The following is a 23068-nucleotide window of genomic DNA, read 5'->3' on the forward strand; positions in this document are numbered from 1 at the left end:
TTCTCAACACTTCTTACCGTGGAATATTTAACGCATTAGCTCATTTGTAAAGCACTCATCAGAGGTTATAAACAGTTTCCTCCATGGGAGGTCGCTTGTTTAAAGAGCCGCGTTTGGAGGAGGGGGGGGGGGTCTGGTGTAAAGAACATTTGCATGCGTGCGAGCAAGGCTTCTATGTACAAGGATCTGATGTAAGCCTCACTTCAACAACAGTAAACTGATGTCCACATACCGAGCGCAGTGGCGCCGTGCTAAGACCCACGACTCGGCTCAGAAGGACAGCGATTCATATCCACCTGGTCATCCACGTTTAGCTTGCCCGTTAGTTCCCTGTACCACATAAGTAACATACCAGGACTCGTTCTTTGAAAAGTACACGGAAGAATTTCTTCCCCTGCCCGAGTCTGCGTTCCGTCATCAACGTGACGTTACACCCTATTTTTCTTTCCGTTCCTTCCTTGCACCTACACAGGCAAAAATCAAATCCCTGATTTCACTGTGCACATGCATTCTTTACTGGACCACTCAATGGCTTATAAGATATTAAGGATAGCGGCTGGGATACGTGTTTAAGAATTGCGTTTTGAGATTTCATCATCAAAAAATTATCCCTTTAAACTAGATAATGTCCACTTTATTGTATCTATGCGCATAATTAGCAACGAAAAAAAATACTTTAAATATGCTGGCATCCCTGTAAATGATCCATTTGCCAAGCACCTTTCTTTAAAATGGAATAACTCCGTCAATTTTTAAGATCATTTCATGGAAGAAATTTATTTTTACATTTCATTTGTTTTATTTATTTATCCTGATCTAATTAGGGCCATCAGGCCGTTTCTTGTATCAGATCAGGGTTTCACACATTCAGTAAGTTATTTACATTATAGTTTCCTAAGAAATCACCGTTTTAATATGACAAATGGTATTAAAATGTCATTAAATAATACTGACTATGAACTGATAAAGTTAATACTACCAGTACTTGTTGCTAACACTCTCTGTCTCTCTCTCTCTCTCTCTCTCTCTCTCTCTCTCTCTCCCTCTCCACCCGAACGGTACTGACCGGCCGCTGTGCCATCCTCAGCCCACAGACGTCACCGCATGCAGATATGGAGGGGCATGTGGTCAGCACACCGCTCTCCCGGCTGTATGTCAGTTTCCGAGACCGGAGCCGCTACTTCTCAATCAAGTAGCTCCACAGTTTGCCTCACAAGGGCTGAGTGCACCCTGCTTGCCAACTGCGCTCAGCAGACCGGATGGTCACCCATCCAAGTGCTAGCCCAGCCCGACCGCGCTTAACTTCGGCGATCTGGCGGGAACCGGTGTTAAAACTGCGGAAAGGCCGTTGGCCACGTTGCTGCCACTAGTAGTGATAATAATAATAATGGCGGAAGATACTAAAAGAATTTACAGGTATACAAAATACATGATTTCTGATATAGTTAATTCTGAAGAAAGGAAATTCAAGCAAACTGCTCCAGCTAAGAAAACTGGTTGGAAATATGGGCGTACAAAGATAAGGGCTACATACAGGGGCAATGGTAATCCTTACTGTTGCTTCAGTACAAATGTCATTAACTGTCTTCTGAAGCTGGAGATGTTATCCAGTTCTCTAATATACTGCGGGATGTTACTCCAGAGTTGGGTTCCTATTATTGAGAAGGATTTCGAGAAAGGGCTGAACGATGGAATGGGACGGAAAAGATTTTTCTCTGACGGGAACAGGTGCTTCTAGTATGTTGTTCAGATAAGAACGTTACGGTGGAGGAAAGATGAGGGGGACAGTGTACGTTGATAAGACGGGACAGAACACAGAGGCTATGGTAGTCTCCGCACCTGCCTGCACGTAGCCGGGAGGGTGTGTATATGCTGACGAAATATCATCAAACGGTCGAACACCACAGACATAACGAACACAGGCATTCATAACCAGTTAAAAGCAACATGAGCTTTCCTCATAAAGGCGTTGCAGGGTAACATCCCCGTAATCAATAACTGGAAGTATAAGCGGTTTTACAAGTTATTTTTCAGGTCAAGAGGGAAGAGCTTTTTGTATTTTTGTAGGGCATGGAGTGATGATTATGCATTCTTGCACATTGCAGTTATGTGACGAATCAAATTTAGATTGTCATCTATTATTACTCCCAGACTTTTTGCTGAAGGAGAGAAGTTGATATTCATCTCATTTGGGGTTAAAGGTAGTAGGGATTCGCGATAATTCGGGCTAATGAGCCTCGAACGACCAACCAGTACCACTCTGGTTTTGGATGGATTGAGCTTTAACCAGTATCCTACGCCCGTTTCGATAGTGCACACAGGTCGATAATGAGAATCTCCTTAGCTGTCTTTGGGTTTATTTGTTTTGCATTTAGATACAACTGGAGCTGCCAGTGTGCATATGGTATTTACAGGAGGACAAACCAGATGAAAAGAGTATAGAATCTAATACCGAACTCTGGGGAACTCTTGATACTGCCTGTCTCCATTGTAACGGCCGGACATAAACGCACTGCTGGCGAGGCGTCAGGTATGACCGAAATCATTTCAATGCATCTGGGCAGAAATTTATGCTCCTAAGTTTGGTAAGTAAATTGTTGAAGGTTCTGCTGAAATCTAAGGAGCACATGATAGCTGTCTCTTGCGCATCCATGGTAATCTGTCATCTGTTACTTTCATTAAGGTAACAGACGACGAGAAACTTGCCATGGATGTGCAAGACTTTGTGCTGCGATGTTAACGGAAACCTGATTTGACTATATAGTCAATGGCCTTGGACAGTGCAGGAAGAATGCAAATACGTCGGTTTACTGTGGTTAAGAAGATAACTGTTATGCGGGATGTGGTTAGCCTCTTTTACGTATCAATATGGCGCCTGCGCGATCTTTTTTCGGCTTGTAAACAGAAGTTTGTTGTTTTTGAAATCGTGCTGTGGGTTGTTTCTGTAAGCGTATATTTTGTCTTTCATAATACCACGGGCTACTAAAGTGTTTCCTAAAGGAATATTTCGAGGTAATATGTACACGAGAGAGAAAGAACACGGACTTACTAGTCAATATAATGAAAATAATTATGCTAGTGCGTTAGAAGAGACAGTTCCACGTGATCTTCCTCGTCCACCAAGCACGTCGAGAAAGATGGTTTGTAGTTTGAATGAAAGTATATGTAGGCATTCCGTGGAACCACAATTTTTAAATAATGGTAACATTATTAGTATAGGTATTCAAGCTTGATCTGCCGTCACCATCGTCCAAGTTGTTCAGTTACTAAGATGTAGTCTTAAGAAACCTGCATGTGAAGAGACTTATTAGAATAGCTGCACAAGAAGCTGTGGCATCAAATGATGGAGTAACTGTCATTCGTTTAGCTGTCGGTGGGACCTGGCAGAAACGTGGGAACACCTCTCATCTTAGCGTTGTTGTTGCCCCTTCGTCTGATAACTGTAAAGTTAATGATGTAGAAGTTCCAAAAATGTACAGTCGAGTGCCTAATCATGAACGTGACAAAAAGTATGTTGGATCTAATGGAGGTATGGAGGTCCAGGGTTCTGTAGCAATTTTCAAACGTTCGATGAATGTGGTACGCGTTATTTAAAACTCCTCGGTCATGGTGACTAAGGGTTACAACAAGGTTAATGTGAGATTGTAAAATTGGAGTGATTAGGACACGTCCAAAAGAGGATGGGAACAAGGCTACGAAACAAAATTAAAGTAAAAAAAAATCGCTTTACCTGAGTTTTATCCTTGTGTTTCAGAACCTCATCATGTTGTACTGGAGGAGATCGATAGAACAGAGACGTCATGCAATCGGCGGCTATATTAAGTATGGGAATATGACCGCGATGTTGAGGGATACTGCATGGGAAACGTTCGATGAAAAATTACGTTCGTTTCGTGACATACAGTCGGAGAAGTGTAAAGATCCTACATTCGAGCTCGGCTTAAGAACGCTTTTACTGCCTCCACCATATAATTTGCAAAATGAACTTAACAATAAGATAAGAGAGATGAGAAAGTGAACGGAGGCATATAGAGAGTCATTGTGCCCGAGATCTTTTCACGAACAGGCCAGGAAAGGAACGGCCAAGTAGAAGTGCGCAGTCAATGCTTACTACAGTGACTTGTGGGCTACTTCTTATCACACAATTTTGAAGAATAATTTACACAGAAAATGTCTGAAGGAATATTTGTGGGAAAAAAATTAAATTGAACAACGACAAGGTTATAGGGACAGACAATATCCGGACAGACAATATCCCTGCTGATTTTGTGAAGAATATTGCAGATCAAAGTGAAAGAACAGCTGTACAAAGTTTAAACATTTTAATATCAGGATACACCAGTGCCAGCGGAATTTACAAAAAGAATAACAATCAGCAAACATAGGAAACAGAATTGCACGGAGTGTCCAAAATAAGTGTAGAACTTCCGCGTTTGGCTACCACACGCTTGTTAGACTCTACTCAACACTGTAAATAACGACGTCCAAAGATTGGTTTGATGCAGCTCTCCATGCTACTCTAACCTGTTCAAGCCTCTTCGTTCATAGTAACTACTGCGATCTACATTCTTCTAAATCTGATTAGTGCATTTATGTCTTGATCTCCCTGTGCGATTTTTACCCACCACGCTTCCCTCCAATGTTAAATTGGTGATCCCTTGCTTCCTCAGAACATGTCCTACCAACCGATCCCTTCTTCTAGTCAAGTTGTACCACAAATTCCTCTCCTCCACAGTTCTATTCAGTACCTCCTCATTACTTACGTGGTCCTCTCGTCTAATCTCCAGCATTCTTCTGCAGCACCACATTTCTATAGCTTCTATTCTCTTCTTGTCTAAAGTGTGTGTCGTTCATGTTTCACTTCCATACAGGGCTATAGTCCATACAAATATTTTCGGTAAATACTTCTCGCCATTTAAATCTATACTTGATGTTAGCAAATTTCTCTTCTTCAGAAACGCTTTCGTTGGCATAGCCGGTCTACATTTTATATCCTCTGTACTTCGGCCATCATCAGTTACTTTGCTGTCCAAATTACAAAACTCATCTACTACTTTAAATTCTCATTTTCTAATCTAATTCCCTCAGCATCACATCACATGATTTAATTCGACTACATTCTATTATACTCGTTTTGCTTTTGTTGATGTTCATCTTATATCTTCGTTTCAAGACACTGTCCATTCCGTGCAACTGCTGTTCCAATTCATTTGCTGTCTCTGACAGAATTACAGTGTCATCGGCAGACCTCAAGGTTTTTATTTCTTCTTCCTAGATTTTAATTACCATCAAAATTTTTTCTTTTGTTTCCTTTACTGCTTGCTGAATAGACATCTTGAATAACATCGGGGATAGGCTACAACCCTGTCTCACTCCGTTCCCAACCACTGCTTCCCTTGCGTGCCGCCGGCCGCGGTAGCCGAGCGGTTCTAGGCGCTTCAGTCCAGAACCGCGCGGCTGCTACGGTCGCAGGTTCGAATCCTGCCTCGGGCATGGATGTGTACGATGTCCTTAGGTTTAAGTAGTTCTAAGTTCTAGGGAACTGATGACCTAAGATGTTAAGCTCCATAGTGCTCAGAGCTATTTGTACCATTTTTGAACCTTGCGTGCCGCTCGACTCTTGTAACTGCCATCTGGTTTCTGTACAAATTGTTAATAGCTTTTCGCTCCCGATATTTTACCCCTGCCACCTTCAGAATCTGGAAGAGAGTATTCTTGTCAACATTGTCATAACTTTCTCTAGTAATGATTAAGAGCTACTATTAGCTGACATGTAATTAAATGTCAATATGTACTTAAAAAAGAAGCGGAAGCAAATGTGTGCTAATAATAAAACTGTAAAACTACCGTGCCTATCTGTTTGAAAACGCTTATCTTCAAGCTATTAGACGAATTTTCATGGAGTTTTCACAGGTAAATTGAGCGTAGACTGTGGCAACGTATAAGCTACTTTCATCAAAATCGGATCACGGCAAAAAAATATATGTCGTAAATTAAAGTTTTATTTAAAATCGTCTGCTGAGCTCAGCAGTTCCGATATTTGATCATCACGGTGTAGTTCAACAAAGAAACAACAGATGGTGCTACTGGTATTTTTAACACAATAACTCAGGACGTTTAAATCAGTGACAGGATTAAGCGTTACGATATTATCTGTATGAATACAAACTAACAGTGAAGTTGTGCTGTTTAAGACTTTCCCGACGTAGTGACTGCTTCTTTGGTTCAGGTGCTCACTGAGGAAGACGAGCAGTTATCTCGTCGAATAATTCTGCAGCTTCCACAACATTATCCGACGCGACGCCCATGAACCAAATAAACAACACTGAATTTACTTGGCTAGCATAAAGGGTGCAATGATTTCGCTTTGCGTAATAAAAAAAACTTAATGACACTGCTTTGCTTCATTCTATAGGTTTTATTAACATTCTTTGCTAAGAATTACAAGTCTATTAAGTTTGCTTTGTGATTTGGGTGCCTACAAATTTCATTGTGATTTCGTTTTGTTACGAATAAGAATGCATGGAAAATAGTCGAGTATTTCTGAATGCACCGGAGGTCTGAAAGGCTAAGGATTATTATCTCGTCGAATAATTCTGCAGCTTCCACAACATTATCCGACGCGATGCCAATGAACCAAATAAACAACACTGAATTTACTTGGCTAGCATAAAGGGTGCAATGATTTCGCTTTGCGTAATAAAAAAACTTAATGACACTGCTTTGCTTCTTTCTATAGGTTTTATTAATATTCTTTGCTAAGAATTACAAGTCTATTAAGTTTGCTTTGTGATTTGGGTGCCTACAAATTTCATTGTGATTTCGTTTTGTTACGAATAAGAATGCATGGAAAATAGTCGAGTATTTCTGAATGCGCCGGAGGTCTGAAAGGCTAAGGATTATTACCTCGTCGAATAATTCTGCAGCTTCCACAACATTATCCGACGCGACGCCCATGAACCAAATAAACAACACTGAATTTACTTGGCTAGCATAAAGGGTGTAATGATTTCGCTTTGCGTAATAAAAAAAACTCAATGACACTGCTTTGATACTTTCTATAGGTTTTATTAACATTCTTTGCTAAGAATTACAAGTCTATTAAGTTTGCTTTGTGATTTGGGTGCCTACAAATTTCATTCTGATTTCGTTTTGTTGCGAATAAGAATGCATGGAAAATAGTCGAGTATTTCTGAATGCGCCGGAGGTCTGAAAGGCTAAGGATTATGCGGTACCAAGAATCCAACGAATATCGTGAGGCGCGACTTGCTGTGGCTCAAGAACATCAAGCTTTAATTTACTCATTGGAAACTCCTTCAGAAACCGAGGTCTCACGTATCTTCAGAATCCTTCACTCACTAAGGCTTAAAGGTACTTCTCTCTAATGTAACATTGTAGAAGCGGAAATTTTCATGGTAAGTGGTACTGGCGAGCGATTTTTTTGTACCCTGTATCCCACTTATTCCTAACAATTTACCATTTCGCTTCAAATGTGTACAATTCCCAGTGACCTTATCGTATGACACGTGGATTCAGGTATGGGGCTTAGTGTCAGCTTGTTTCATAATCGTCAGGTCTACATGGCTCTCTCTCGTGCTAGTGAAGCAAAAAAGGTCTTCGTTAATGTCCCCAGTCATATCACTTAGACTCGTATACAAAACAAGCTTTATAAGTAAAAAATAAATTACAAACGTACAACTTCTCGGGCACGCCTATAAATAGATATCCAGGCGACGAAGGGTTTCTCGGCTACTAAACTATAATACCACTATCAATTATTTTTAAGAGATTAATTCAGACTTATGCCCCATTCAATGACTTTTGAGAGAGCTCACGGTTAGTTGTTGCTGAAGGATTTAACTAAATTATAATTTTAACTTCTTCACCGATGTGAAAAGAATGTTATCAATGAGGACACAGTCATTGAAGTAGCCATGACACGGAAAACGTTCGTATATACTGAAACTGCACTTTAAAAATTATGTAGTGATAAATGAAACGATGCCTAGCAGTATGTAGAGCATAGAAGTAACGCTTTCAGCGAGCAGTTACCTTAACCATAAGCCAGTTAGAGCACGAATCGAGGTGCCACTCATGTTTTGTCCCTGATATTTCCTCCTGCTATTCTGAAGACTACTACTGGCTTCTACCACTACTAATGTGGAACTACTGTCACTAGAGAAACGGAGCTATTAACACAAAGTCTGTGGGAGAAACTTTGCTTGAAGTTTTCGGGAATAAAAGAAGGATACATGAGTGATAATGAAAATTTGAATCAGGTCTAGACACTTGCTGAGATAGGCTAACGAAAAAGGCACCTGCTCTAAAATGCTGAAGTTACAGTTTCGAGTCTTTGCCAGCACTTAATTTTCATTTCTCAATTAACAAAATCAGAGTAAACCAGAGGGATGAAAAAGTGATTCTCAATTTATACAAAAATCAGACTACAGAAATAGACATTGATGACACAACGAAAGAGGTTAAATACAGATTAAGGGTAAAAGTGAGGGAAAACGTAACATTATATTCGCGGTTGACATTAGTTTTAGCAAAGTCAGGAAACGACATGAATTACAGGTTACAAATTTTGATATTTATCTATTATATTTATATACTGGGTGTTACAAAAAGGTACGGCCAAACTTTCAGGAAACATTCCTCACACACAAATAAAGAAAAGATGTTATGTGGACATGTGTCCGGAAACGCTTAAGTTCCGTGTTAGAGCTCATTTTAGTTTCGTTCCACCTACGCTCAATGGAGCACGTTATCATGATTTCATACGGGATACTCTACCTGTGCAGCTAGAACATGTGCCTTTACAAGTACGACACAACATGTGGTTCATGCACGATGGAGCTCCTGCACATTTCAGTCGAAGTGTTCGTACGCTTCTCAACAACAGATTCGGTGACCGATGGATTGGTAGAGGCGGACCAATTCCATGGCCTCTACGCTCTCCTGACCTCAACCCTGTTGACTTTCACTTATGGGTGCATTTGAAATCTCTTGTCTACGCAACCCCGGTACCACATGTAGAGACTCTTCGTGCTCGTATTGTGGACGGCTGTGATACAATACGCCATTCTCCAGGGCTGCATCAGCGCATCAGGGATTCCATGCGACGGAGGGTGGATGCATGTATCCTCTCTAGCGGTGGACATTTTGAACATTTCCTATAACAAAGTGTTTGAAGTCACGCTGGTACGTTCTGTTGCTGTGTGTTTCCATTCCGTGATTAATGTGATTTGAAGAGAAGTAATAAAATGAGCTCTAACATGGAAAGTAAGCGTTTCCGGACACATGTCCACATAACATATCTTCTTTATTTGTGTGTGAGGAATGTTTCCTGAAAGTTTGGTAGTACCTTTTTGTAACACCCTGTATATATAATTTGTTATGTTTCAGCAGCATTAATAAATTGCAATTGAATATATATATATATATATATATATATATATATATATATATATATATATATATATTAGGCAATTGAACAATTGTACAATTTGTAACGTCTAGTAATAAACAAAGACAATATATTGTGTAATAATGAGAATATTAGATGTGTCATATTGTGTCATTGTGTAAAATTATGTATTTTTTCTTTATTATTTATTTCTGAGAACGTCTGCGTCGGCGAGTAATAAGACCGACACAGAAGATAAATGTTGTACAGAGATCACAAAATGAATTAGTATATAATGCATGATGTAAAGTAAAGTCTTTGTCTTCTTAATCTGGAAGCTGTGAGAGAAAGATCTCCTGTTGTTGTCGTAGAGAGCGAGAAGGTAGCATTCTTTTGTCGAGATTGGGAATTGTACGCCATTACGTGTGCATTTACACAGGTCTGTAATTGTTGAGATATTTAAATGTTTCAATAGAGTTGTTTAAATGAAAACGTGTATTATTTAATTGTTAAAGCTTGCTTGCCTATTATCCCATCCTGTTAAGATATTTTTCAGTTATATAAAAAAAAATTATTATCTGTGGAGCTGAGCTGTGTGGAGAAAGAAGAGCCGCTGCCGCGGCGTATTTAAACGATTTACAATATCGTCGAGTATACCGCAAGGAAGCGGTAAAATAATAGTAGAATAATATTATTTCTTTTAGCTCCCAGACTGGCAGTGAAGATCAGCAGATTTTATGATGTGTTGCAGGTTGACGCGGGCTGCTGATAGGATATAAATTACAGTGCAAATAATTTAATGTACTTACCGAATCTGATAGGAATCTTGCTGTGCTCCGTTCTGATCTGGCTAAATTTTATAGTGATAACGTAATTTTCTTTAATGAGAGTCTCATGTTCTTGGGCTAGTCGTGGTATGAAACAGCATTCTAGTAAGAAATAAAATCCACTGCAAACTTGTGTTTTTGAACGATTGTACGAACTGTAACATCAGTGATCATAAAACAGTAATTTCAACTTTGAATAACTATGAAGTAGGAAAGATATATTGATCCTTAGCATGAGTTGCAGTTACTAAAAATCGTTCTTTAAATTGTAGGCCAGATCCAGAACAATAAGACTTCCATAGATACATTTTATTTTACTAAAAGGTAACGATGATAAAGAAATTAAAGGCACAGCATTGTTAAAAGAATTTCTCGTCACTCTTTCCATATATGCGTTGTTACGCTGATAATAATAATTAAAAAATAAATAAATGAACCAAAGAGACTAACAATTTATAAAAACAATTAACGAAAGAGTAGTCAGGACGGGAAAAATTGCAATTTATTAATGCTGAAATATAACAAATTGAAGAAATGTATATGTGGGGAGTTTTAAGCTGTGGTTTTGAAGGGTGGACTTTAGAGACAAAATAAGGTCAAAATGGCTCTGAGCACTATGGGACTCAACTGCTGTGGTCATAAGTCCCCTAGAACTTAGAACTACTTAAACCTAACTAACCTAAGGACAGCACACAACACCCAGCCATCACGAGGCAGAGAAAATCCCTGACCCCGCCGGGAATCGAACCCGGGAACCCGGGTGTGGGAAGCGAGAACGCTACCGCACGACCACGAGATGCGGGCCGACAAAATAAGGAAAGAGATCTAATATTCTGGGTATCGAGAAGAGCCAAATTCTGGTTTCAGACGAAATCTAGTAAGCAAGAACTTAAAAAAAAATGAAACTGAATAACACCGAACTGAAACTTAGTCATTTAGTTGGGCACCTCATTATTTGAAATTTTTCTAAAGAGCTCTCTGACTGAAAATAACTGAAAAAAATTAATAATCCATCTTCCTGATCAATGGAATTGGTTTCAACAATTGTAACAGAAAGGTACTAATGGGAGGAGAGAGAGAGAAAAAAAAAGAAAGAGAGAGAGAGAGACAGAGAGAGAGAGAGAGGGGGTGTCCTCAGTCGACTAGGCGCTGATTTTAATGGATGTTATGACCAGTCTTCATATGATTGTTAAGGCAAAGCTTTGCTAACATAGACAATGCCGAGTGACACGTAATATCAGATTTCACTTGACACACGAGATCATCTCCCTCGCTCTAATTTTTCCGTAACTAGACGAATGGACGCGGAGTTAGTTCACGTATCGAAAGAAGCTGAGGGCTTATAGTGCCTCAAATAAAAGGCACTTTTGCTTCATGGTTGATAGATGATTCATGAGAAAAGCCGTAGATTTAATCAAGCGCGTAGCTTGTAGTGGAAGAACGAAATAGAGAATTTTAGCGTTATGTAGACATTAAGAGCGACGAAGATGGAGAGTTACCTCTTATGGGGCGGGAAGAAGGGAGGAAATGGTTCTGATCTTGGTACTGAGCCTGTGCCACATTCACCGAAAATGGTTTTGGCACAACACAGAAACCTGAAGTCGGAGTAGGTGGAGGGCTAGAATACGATTTTAAAAATCGAATGAGAGTACCGTATGTTGATGTTGTAGAACACATTCTAGGATATGTAGATGAAAAGATGAAGGAGATAGGTGTAGGTGCTACTCTGAGATGAAGAAATGCTTCGAGCAAGGAAATTATGTGCGGGTCGCATCATGCCAGCCACCCTAAAAATTGTTTACTTCAACGCCACGACATTCGATACTTGTACTGACATAATCAGTGGAATACTGTAACGCATATCCACGTCTGAAAGCATACGAATAACAAATGTTTGGAACTGAAATAAATGGTTGTAGCTCCGTCGTAATTTGCATTGAGAAGCATCGTTTCTTATTTCTTGATGGTGTCTAGTTTCGGACACCTTTGTTCATTTTCAAAACGTCCGTATCGTAATTGTGACAAATACTGGTGACAGCTATTGTAAAAATACTACATTTACTGTTGTTGAGTCGGCCATAGTATAGCTGCTTTTATCATCACTGCAGGGGCAGTTTTTTTTATATAGGCTATCACCTGTATTTTCACACTTACGATGTGATGGTTTGAAAATGGACACAGGTGTCTTAAACTAGTCACCATCAAGAAATAAACAAAGATACTTCTCAATACAATTTATGACGGAGCTACAACGATTTATGTCAATTACAAAACAAGTTGCGGATCTATTTTTTATCTGCATCATGCTGCAAGTTCGCAAACGTTTAGCAACTAGAGCAATGGGACACAATTACACACCAGGAGAAAAAAGATAAATTTCGTAAGAGAAACTAAAAACAAAATGTTTCAGCTTGTTCTATGGTTCGTCATCTGCGAACATGACTGTCTCTTATGAGAACCCAGCTGAGCGCATGCATTGCGGACAGTACTATAGTTTGTGTCCAGTGCTCTACAGTAAACAACGTGTCATGGCCTTCGTCTGACTTATCATCCTTTTTTCGTATAGCCATTTGAAAAATAAATGTTAAGCGAGTAGTGTTTATTTGTAATTGCGAAGGCGTCATCCTAACGTCTATAATCTTTTCAAGTAATCGGTTGTTCATTTTCTACTAAATTTTTAACGTCAAATCGCCAAGTATTTCTATCCTGTGCGAAAATATTAATACTCGTACTGGCATTAGAAACAATAATAAATTCACAAGATGTTAAGTCTTATCATCGAAGTGAATTCACCTCTTGCCTCTTTGCTTAAAATTTTTCTGAAGATTCGATCATTGATGTTTCTTTAACCGACTGGCAGTCCCATGCAGTTCAGGTGTATCAGTCAGGAGTCAGTTGTAGGTCAGTTGTAGATTTTAGAACAGAAAAAAATCCTGAAGGCTCCATTTTACAGAGTCGTTGCTGCATACCGACGTCGGCGTTCTCTGTTTCACATACACTAAATATATCTTAATTTCAGTACACATAATCCTCATAGTAACTGGAACAACGTTTTCATAAACATCAGCTTATTGGACGTTATTTTACTTAACAATGATAAAGAAGTGCAGCAATGGGTCACTGAAGGTCTGTTACTAGTAAATAACTGATTTTATATATGTTAAAACACAAGATGAAAATTACAGGACATAGATGGCAAGTGGGGCGCCGAAGTATTGATATGTGTACTGGTTATTGCATAATACCCTAATCTCAGAAGCAGAATTCCTCATACAATGTAGAAACAATGAAGGTATAACATTAATGAGGCTAATTTATTGACATGTTTATCACCAAAATTTGCAATAACCCTAATAGTATAAGTAGCTGAACCTAACCATTTCAACAGATTAACAATGTGTTTCTTCCATTTCAATTTCTCATCAATGAACACACCCAGAAATTTTGAATATTCTGCCTTAGCAACAGACTTCTGTTCAAGTCTATACTTATTTACTGCACAGAATTGTATATAATGTGTTTTCTCAAAATTAAGTGACAGTTCATTTGCAGAGAACCGCTTACTAATTTTCTGAAATACATTGTTTACAATTTCCTCAGCTAATTCTTGCTTGTTGGGTGTGATTTCTATACTTGTATCATCAGAAAAAAGAACTAGCTTTGCATCTTGATGAATACAGAGTGGTAATTCATTAACAAACATCAAGAACAATAAGTGACCCAATACTGAACCCTGTAGGACACCTCCCCCAGTTGGAGGACTCTGCTGATTTATGCAGACTATCTGTACTGTTAATTTCAACCTTTTGCATTCTTCCAGTTAAATATTCATTAAACTTGTGCATTGTCCCACTCATACCACAATACTTAGCTTACCTAGAAGATTTTCATGATTCACACAGTCAAAAGCCTTTGAGAGATCACAAAATATCCCATTGGGTGATGTTTGCTTATTCACAGCATTTAATATTTGATTAGTGAGAGCTTTTATAGCATTTTCTGTTGAAAAGCCTTTCTGAAAACCAAACTGACAATTTTTAGTACTTCATTTTTACAAATATGTGAAGCTGCTCTTGAATACATTACTTTTTCAAGAAGTTTGGATAAGGCTGTCAAAAGTGAGACTGGGTGGTAGTTGTTAGCACCACACCTATCCCCTTTCTTATGCAATGGTTTAACCATAGCATATTTCAGTCTATCTGGAGAAACGCCATGTTTCAGTGAGCTACTGCATACGTGGCTAAGAATCCTACTTACCGGTTGGGAACAATCTTTAAGTACTCTGTAGGAAATGTCATCAACTCTATGCGAGCTATTACTTTTGTTGAATAGGAGAGGTAAATTGAATTTCAATTTTATCAAATTGCGTAGATATGCCTGTTCCATATACAGCCTTGCTTTTTCTAGTGAACAGTTGGATCTTTTTTTCCCTACAACACTTAAAAATGATTATTAAAAATATTTTCTGCTCCTTACTTTTTGAGAACAAACATTTCATTGTGTCTGATAGAAATAATCTTCCTTTGGTCTCGGTTGCTCTTTTACCCTTGTAACAATATTCTAAATTGTTTTAATATTATTATAAGAGTTACTAATCTCAGATACAATGCACATACTTCTGGACTTTTTAATAACTTTTCTTAATACAGTGCAGTAGTTTTCATAAAGTTTGACATTTTCTCCTTCTAGCTGTAACATACATTTCCCTTTTTTGTTCATAACACATTTTTATCCCTTTAACACGCCATGGCTTTTTAGATGCTTTCTTACAATTATGTTTCACTGTTTTCTTAGGGAAACTGTTTTCAAAAATGTTAACAAAGGTCTCATGAAATTAGCTAAATTTTAAATTAGCCTCAGGTTCGCTGTACATCTGACTCCAGTCTAAATTAGCAATTGTTAAATCCTTAATTCAACGCACTATTTTGAAGGACTGATCTGCGTTACTTTTTGGAGCTGCGCATAATGATCGGACAGACCACTCTTAACACGAGAAGGTATCTCATCGATTTCTCGGATTTTCATTTCCATATGGGCCCATAGTAAAAAGCATCATTTTGTTGTTCTGCGCTGCTCAATTGTTATCTAGAGTTGACAACATAATTTAGCGCCTACATCATGTAAATAGTGGTAATACTTCACAATCTGAAATGCATAGTAGCATTTGGTTAACGAAAATGACGATAACGAGAACCATGAGGTGTTGAAATAGGTCATAATTATGTGAATAGTGCATTTAGTGTCAGTTCTTTGTGTTCTGGTTCTTGTTTTAAGCTAATTACAAATTTTATGACTGTCAAAAGGAACAATTGCCATAAGCCTAAATCAGTAAATTTTGTGAATTAATGTTGATAACTCATATAATATTGCGTATTAATTAATATTTCATAGGAGGTATTGGACATTGAGACTTGGTTAAAAAACATGTCAGACATATGAGGCTGTTGGTTAGTCTATAAATCTGATTTTCACAAACATCTATTTTCCAAGAAATTAAGTGGTGTGCTTTGGGCGCTTATCGTTCGAGTGCCACAGTTCATTAAATGTATGGCATATTTTATGCATTTTCAGTCGTTTTATGAATGTACACAGAAAGCAATGTTTCTGATAATACATGGTAAATTCTTGATAGTGGTGGTGATATAACATGGACGAAATATCTTTCCTCATAGAATTTAAAACTAAAACGATCCTCACCGATGTTCCATAAATGAACCTCGATGAAACGTGTACAAACGTCGAAGAATACATTGTAGCACTACAGTGTAACAAAAATGAATAACAGGTGAAGGTGAGACTGAGAGTTATGGCCCCATTTACGTCAGCAGAAAGTAGGTAACCGACAGATGGGTTCTACCAACTCTTTCCGCTAGGATGAAGATAAAAACGACGCCTTTAAAGTATGAGTCTTTTATAAATACACCATGCGATACTTAAGTCAACAAAGATAACACATCCTGTCTGAAGGAGTTGTGCCAATCATCTCCACAGGAAACATCATCGTAAACGTAATCATATTTAGGTTGTAGTCACGTGTAGTATTGAAGAAGCATCCGTCCTGTCTTTCATTGCTAATCGACGTAGATAAGTATTGGAAAAAAGTTTGTTTCCCTTACCTTAGAGTATGACGTCAAGGTTATCGAGAAGTGTATCCCGTCTGTGTTTTGAAGATCCTGCCGGAACCACTAGCGTCGGCTGACTGACTAAGGAACGAGGAAAACCGCAGCGAATACTGCCGTTAACAGACAAGGAAATGGTCCCGGGGCGCTCCAGTGCTCGTCTTAAAGTCAGTTTACATATTGATAGTAGTCTCGGAAGACGGCACAGTGGCTGAGAAGCAAAGGTGTCAGCTACGGACGGGATTGCCAAGAACATCGATATCTGGCTGTATTCGGCAGTATACTTAAGTTCTATAGTCCGCAGTTCGTGGTCGTGCGGTAGCGTTCTCGCTTCCCACGCCCGGGTTCCCGGGTTCGATTCCCGGCGGGGTCAGGGATTTTCTCTGCCTCGTGATGACTGGGTTTTGTGTGATGTCCTTAGGTTGGTTAGGTTTAAGTAGTTCTAAGTTCTAGGGGACTGATGACCACAGATGTTAAGTCCCATAGTGCTCAGAGCCATTTGAACCATTTGAACTTAAGTTCTATAACCTTACTGCACTGAGTCCTAATTTCGGAGTCCGTTATTTGCTTCAGACATTATGGAAAGAGTCCATATTTTATTCTTAGATGAATCTGTAAACGAAATAATTACAGTATTCAACTACGTCAACGCCTGTATTTTGAACAGTTTGTTTGGCTCCTTTTTTAAATTTTCCACATCCACGCTAAATGGAGATAGCGCGCGGAAGTACTAGCTACGCTGGAAAAGAAGGCACGAAATCTAGAACGTTACTAGCGGAGCACTAGTTCAAATAGGGAAGGCAAGTAACGGGATTCGCCCGTCTCCTTGCTTTAAGGAACCATCCCATCATTCGTCTCAGGTGGTCAGAGGAAACTTTGGTACAACTTAAGCACCCTCCCCTGGACTGCAAGTCTCGTGGCCGTGCAATGTCGCTAGATCCTCATGTGTGCGTCCGCAGCTCGTGGTCTAGTGGCTAGCGTTACTACCTCTGGATCACGGGGTCCCGGGCTCGATTCCGGGCCGGGTTGGGAATTTTCTCTGGCCGGGGACTGGGTGTTTGTGTTGTCCTCAGCTTTCCATCATCATTCATGAAAGTGGCTAGATAGGACTTTTTTTTACAGATTGGGAATGTGTACGAGTGCTGATGACCGCGCAGCTGAGTGCCCCACAAATCAAACATCATCATCATCCTTATGTGTGATATCACTAAAAGTGCCACACCTATTACCGACCACACATGCCCGTATCAGTGAGGAGGCTGAGAAAACGACTGTTACCAGTGTAAACTGATACTCGCTGACGGCTATTAGCAACAACAGAATAGATCAAAAACCCTTGTGAAGCAAAAAAAAAAAAAAAACGGACTGAAACAATGTCAGCTAGTACAAATGACGAGGTTCTACAAGGCCCATATCTTCCAGAAATTTGCTATAAAGAGAGAGCTCTGAATATTTCATATTTAGTTATTGTCATAGTGTGCGTTTTTTGTTACAGATTTCGTGTAGTGGTCATCACTGTTGTACCTTAAAATACGAAGAGTCATAGCGATATGTTTTGGTGTTTAGTAAGTCATAAGACATAAACATCTGCTATATACGGTATCTGAAAAACGAACATCTTACTTCTGTATTGATCTTTCGTTAAATTTAAAAGATAGTAATTTATAACTTTTTAAACTATAAATAGAGCGTAGTAGAGCATAGCTTTCTATAATCAAAAGCTTTTAGAAGAAACAATGATTATGTTCGTCAGTGATCTTCTATGGATTCAAGTACGCCAGATTGATATTGCCTTTCGATATTTTGCACCGATACAAGTTTTGAGATGAAACATACGTCCGGCTGCAAGACAAACGTGATGATGTTCCTAGAGAAGATGTCGTACTGGTCTCTAGTGGCATTTCAAAACATAATTGTGAGCCAAGCGCCAGCTCATTTGAGTTTGTCGAAATGAACACGTGTAAAATCGACGCTATTCGAGAATAGAATACGACAGATCTGAAGACTAGTTACCTGACAAAGTGACCGCAAGTGGCTTTGACAGAATGCCTCCTAAATAACACTAGAGCGTCAATGTAATCAAAGTAATTAATGTAGTGTGCTAGTGTTTAGAACTGTCATGTTGTTCAACCTCTGAAAAGAAAGAAGGCGGTGAAACATTACGAGGGCGTGAGTCGAATAGTACGGAAGCAGACTAGAAATATCCAGAAAATTTAGAGGGCAGAACCTATTTGTACGAGGATAGCTGGTCGAAGTAAATGACGCTGCTTGCACCATATCAAATTTATCCTTATATTTTGTACTTAAATCTTGTCACAGTTTGATTACATAACTTGTGCCACTATTTTGGTTGATTTCGGCAAAATATTTAAGGAGACTGCGTGTTGTCGATGGAGGTGAGCTTCTGTTGAAGAAACAGAGCACCAAAAGTTTATAATTCAGTTCAGCCACCTTAACATAGCAGGCTGTGCTGCACATTCGACTTGATATTTAGTTGATGCTGTTGTTGTTGTGATCGTCAGTGAGAAGATCACAATCATGTGAAAATCTTTGCATATCTACATAACTACTGCCACATACACCCATCTGAACCTGCTTGCTGTACTCAGCACTTAGTCTTAAGTTTTTACCCAATGAATGTGGCCGAGCGGTTCTTGGCGCTACAGTCTGGAACAGCGCGACCGCTGCGGTCGCAGGTTCGCATCCTGCCTCGGGCATGGATGTGTGTGATGTCCTGAGGTTAGTTAGATTTAAATAGTTCTGAGTTCCAGGGGACTGATGACCTGAGAAGTTCAGTCCCATAGTTCTCAGAGCCATTTGAACCATTTTTATCCGTGAAATTTCCTTTCATTACGAAACTGTCGCTTCCTTGATTCCCCAGTATGTGTCGTATCAACCGATCCATTCTCACAAAGGACCCCTCGAGCGCGAGGTCGTAAAAGGCCAGTGCCATTTACGGCATTCGACTTCCCACAATATTGGCTACTAACGGTAGCAGGATGAGGGGGGGGGGGGGCGGGGGGCTGGAGGTATCAAATGGTGAGAACAGCCTGAGGCTACGGAGCCTAGTTGAACAACATAGTCGAGGACTAATTCACGACAGTGCCGCAGCGCTAGTGGTGTTGATAAAAAAGCAGAGAAATAGTAACGATAAATGAAGCAAACATTCCATTAGATGTACGACGAAGTTAACGAAACTGAAACCCAAGAAAATTCGCAGAGTGAGGAAGAAGAGGCAGATGAAATACTAACGTTTATGCGAGCTGAGTCAGAGTGGAATGGATGCTGTCTTATACGCTCGACAGTGCGGACAACGTACTTGAGGGGTACAATGAAGACAAGTGACTAACAAGTGAAAGTGATACTGAAAAAGGAGTCGAGCGCTGTAGCTCATCATCCTTGCCGAACAAGGAGCCACAAATCCCGTCTCCAGGTAAACATAGTAAAGGACAGTCGTTGTCCGAGTAGCGGGTACTAGTCGTAATTACCTACGTGGAAGATCATAAGATCACTTGCAGCATAGAGGAAAAAAAAACTTTGAACAGTTTTTGAATAAGTCCGCAGCAATATGGTCGTGTAGTCCATTAAGAAAACTACGGATATTAAATGTGGACAAGGCACAAAACTGGTGTTTGTGTGTTTCAAGGACGCTCGAGACAATTTGCAGGATGTTTACGATAGTGACTTACTTCGTTATGCACATCAAATTGTAGGCTACGTAGGTTACAGTTATTTCAAGGCTAACAGTGGATGGCTGCATAACTTCAAACAGTGCTACAGAATTGTAAGACGTAAGATGACGACATTTCAAACCAAATGTCAACTTGACGATGCACAGCAAACTACTGAAACGGTCGGAAAATTTGTAGATGAGATAAACGAACTTATTCCATCGTTCAGAAAGAAATTTGTTTTCAACTGCTACCAATTGGTATTTGAAGTGGAAATGCATATGAAAGGAACCTCGGAAATTAGTGATACCAAGAGAGTTGTATCAAGATCAAATAACATCAGTGATTTAACGCATGCGTGTACAATTATTCCGACTGTTAATCTGGATGTTAAATTGTCTGGAAAGTTATTTATTGCGCGGCCATTCTTTCTCGTGCGCGTTATCTTGCGAGGGCAGTGGGGAGTGTTTTTGTCACAGGAGGCAAGAGTGGGCAAATGGGCGTAAGAGAGCTTCACCTGTGGTATGAGCATTGCTTTTGGCCAACAGCTGGTCAAATTAACATTCTTTTTCTTGAATCCTGGTCTGCGACTAAAATCCGACCTCCTTTAGGGCAAACTACCTCTCCTGAAAAGACATTGCAGTTCATGCCACCTGGAACCACTGGACAAATACATCCTCTGGATGCTTGTTTTTTCCGTACCTGTGAAACATTACACTATCTGCAGATACACCTTGAAGGCTAGCCAGTTTCACGACAAACTCGACGACAGATTGTTTCGCATTCGGTTGCATGCCAAGACATTGCATCAGTTCTCATCACTCCGTTACACCAACTAGATTCTACATGCATTCCTTAAGAGTGGTTACCTAGCCGAACGTCCTGCTTGGTTTTTAACTCTCAAGAAGTTCGCCTTCGATCTTGACGGTACGAGCCTCTATGATCACAGTGGCTGCCTTTTTTCATTCAGTGTTCATGGCGCAAGTTGATGATTTGTTTTGAACATTTCTTGAATGTCAATAAAGATCATTTTGTGACGAGTAATACATACATCCCATTGCAAGTTGATCTCTGCTCCTCCAGGACACTCATTTTCTGTCGCCATGGTGAGGCAGTAGCAGCTAATATTTTTATTTTTCTTGTCTTTGTTAACTAAAGATTAAGCTTGCGACCTCTCTCAAAGTGGTCCTTGTGAGTCTACTTGTGTTACAAATATCTTTTCTAAATAATTCGCTTCCCTACATCTACATCTGTTATACCATCTAATCTATCTACATCAATATGGATACTCTGAAAATCACATTTAAGTGCCTGGCAGAGGGATCATCGAACCACCTTCACAATTATCTATTATTCCAATCTCGTATAGCGCGCTGAAAGAACGAATACCTATATCTTCGGGAGCTCTAATTTCCCTTCTTTTATCGTGGTGATCGTTTCTCTCTATGTAGGTCGGTACCGACAAAATATTTTCGCATTCGGAGGAGGAAGTTGGTGATTGGAATTTCGTGAGAAGATTCCGTCGTAACGAAAAACGTCTTTCTTTTAATGATGTCCAGCCCAAATCCTGTATCATTTCTGTGACACTCTCTCCCATATTTCGCGATAATACAAAACGTGCTGCCCTTCTGCGAAATTTTTCGATGTACTCCTTCAGTCCGATCTGGTAAGGATCCCACACCGCGCAGCAGTATTCTAAAAGAGGACGAACAAGCGTAGTGTAGGCAGTCTTCTTAGTAGACCTGTCACATTTTCTAAGTGTCCAGCCGATAAAATGCTGTCTTTGGTTAGCCTTCCCCACAACATTTTCTATGTGTTCCTTCCAATTTAAGTTGTTCGTAATTGTAATACCTAGGTATTTAGTTAAATTTACGGCTTTTAGATTAGACTGATTTATCGTGTAACCGAAGTTTAACGAATTTCTTTTAGCACTCATGTGGATGACCTCACCCTTTTCGTTATTTAGGGCCAACTGACAATTATCACAACGTTCAGATATCTTTTCTAAATCATTTTGCAATTTGTTTTGATCTTCTGATGACTTTATTTGTCGATAAACGACAGCGTCATCTGCAAACAACCTACGACGACTGCTCAGATTGTCTTCCAAATCGTTTATATAGATAAGGAGCAGCAAAGGGCCTATAACACTACCTTGGGGAACGCCAGAAATCACTTTTGCTTTACTCGATGACTTTCCGTCAATTACTACAAACTGTGACCTCCCTGACAAGAAATTACAAATCCAGTCACATAACTCAGACGATATTCCATAAGCACGCAATTTCACTATAAGCCACTTGTGTGGTACAGTGTCAAAGGCCTTCCGAAAATCCAGAAATACGGAATCGATCTGAAATCCCTTGTCAATAGCTCTCAACACTTCATGCGAATAAAGAGCTTTCTTCTGTGGCACCAAAATTCAAAAGCTCCTGTTCCTCTTTGCCTGAAGTGGTTATTGTCCGCTTTTAACATTGTACAGGCTACCCGGACAAAAATCTTCCATAAAAATTCCCTAACATTTAAACTGATGTTGGCTGTTAACATCTTTTTTCTTTTTGTGGAACACTTTTCTTATTAATGCCAGTCTGCATTCTATATTGTCCCTATTTCGAACTTCGTCAGTTATTTTGTTGCCAAAATAGCAAAACTTATCAACTAATTTCAGTGTCCCATTTCACAATCCAATTCCCTCTGCATCGCCTGTTGTAATTCGACTACGTTCGAACCTAGGCGGTAAACTTAAATATTGCATTTCTGTCCCTCTCCCTCTCTCTCTTTCTCACTCACACACACACACACATACAAACACACACACACACACACATGCACAAGTGTTTTTGTTCATTGCCCCAAATATAAATTAGATGAGGTTAAAATCCTTCTCTTTCGACGAAGGTTTTCGAGATAACTGGCAAAGTCCCCCTCTGTAACTCATTTGTTAATGACTGGAATTCGGCTGGAAAGATGTTATACGAAGGCGTGCTGAAATGTAATGACTCCAAATTTTTTATGTGAAAACTTCTTAAGGCTTTTTAATAA

The 23068-nt window shown here is 39.5% G+C and overlaps 1 long non-coding RNA gene across 5 annotated transcripts in view; it reads right to left on the reverse strand.

The window, feature by feature from the left end:
• Positions 1-16474, reverse strand: part of LOC126199276 (uncharacterized) — a 502300-nt gene extending 485826 nt beyond the window's left edge. For all 5 annotated transcript variants that reach the window (XR_007540140.1, XR_007540143.1, XR_007540139.1 and 2 more), the window contains exon 1: positions 16353-16474. This is a non-coding gene — a long non-coding RNA (uncharacterized LOC126199276). The remainder of the gene's footprint in view (positions 1-16352) is intronic.
• Positions 16475-23068: the final 6594 nt, after the last annotated feature.

This window comes from Schistocerca nitens, chromosome 8 (genome assembly GCF_023898315.1).
Source record: "Schistocerca nitens isolate TAMUIC-IGC-003100 chromosome 8, iqSchNite1.1, whole genome shotgun sequence".
NCBI classification, from domain to species: domain Eukaryota; kingdom Metazoa; phylum Arthropoda; class Insecta; order Orthoptera; family Acrididae; genus Schistocerca; species Schistocerca nitens.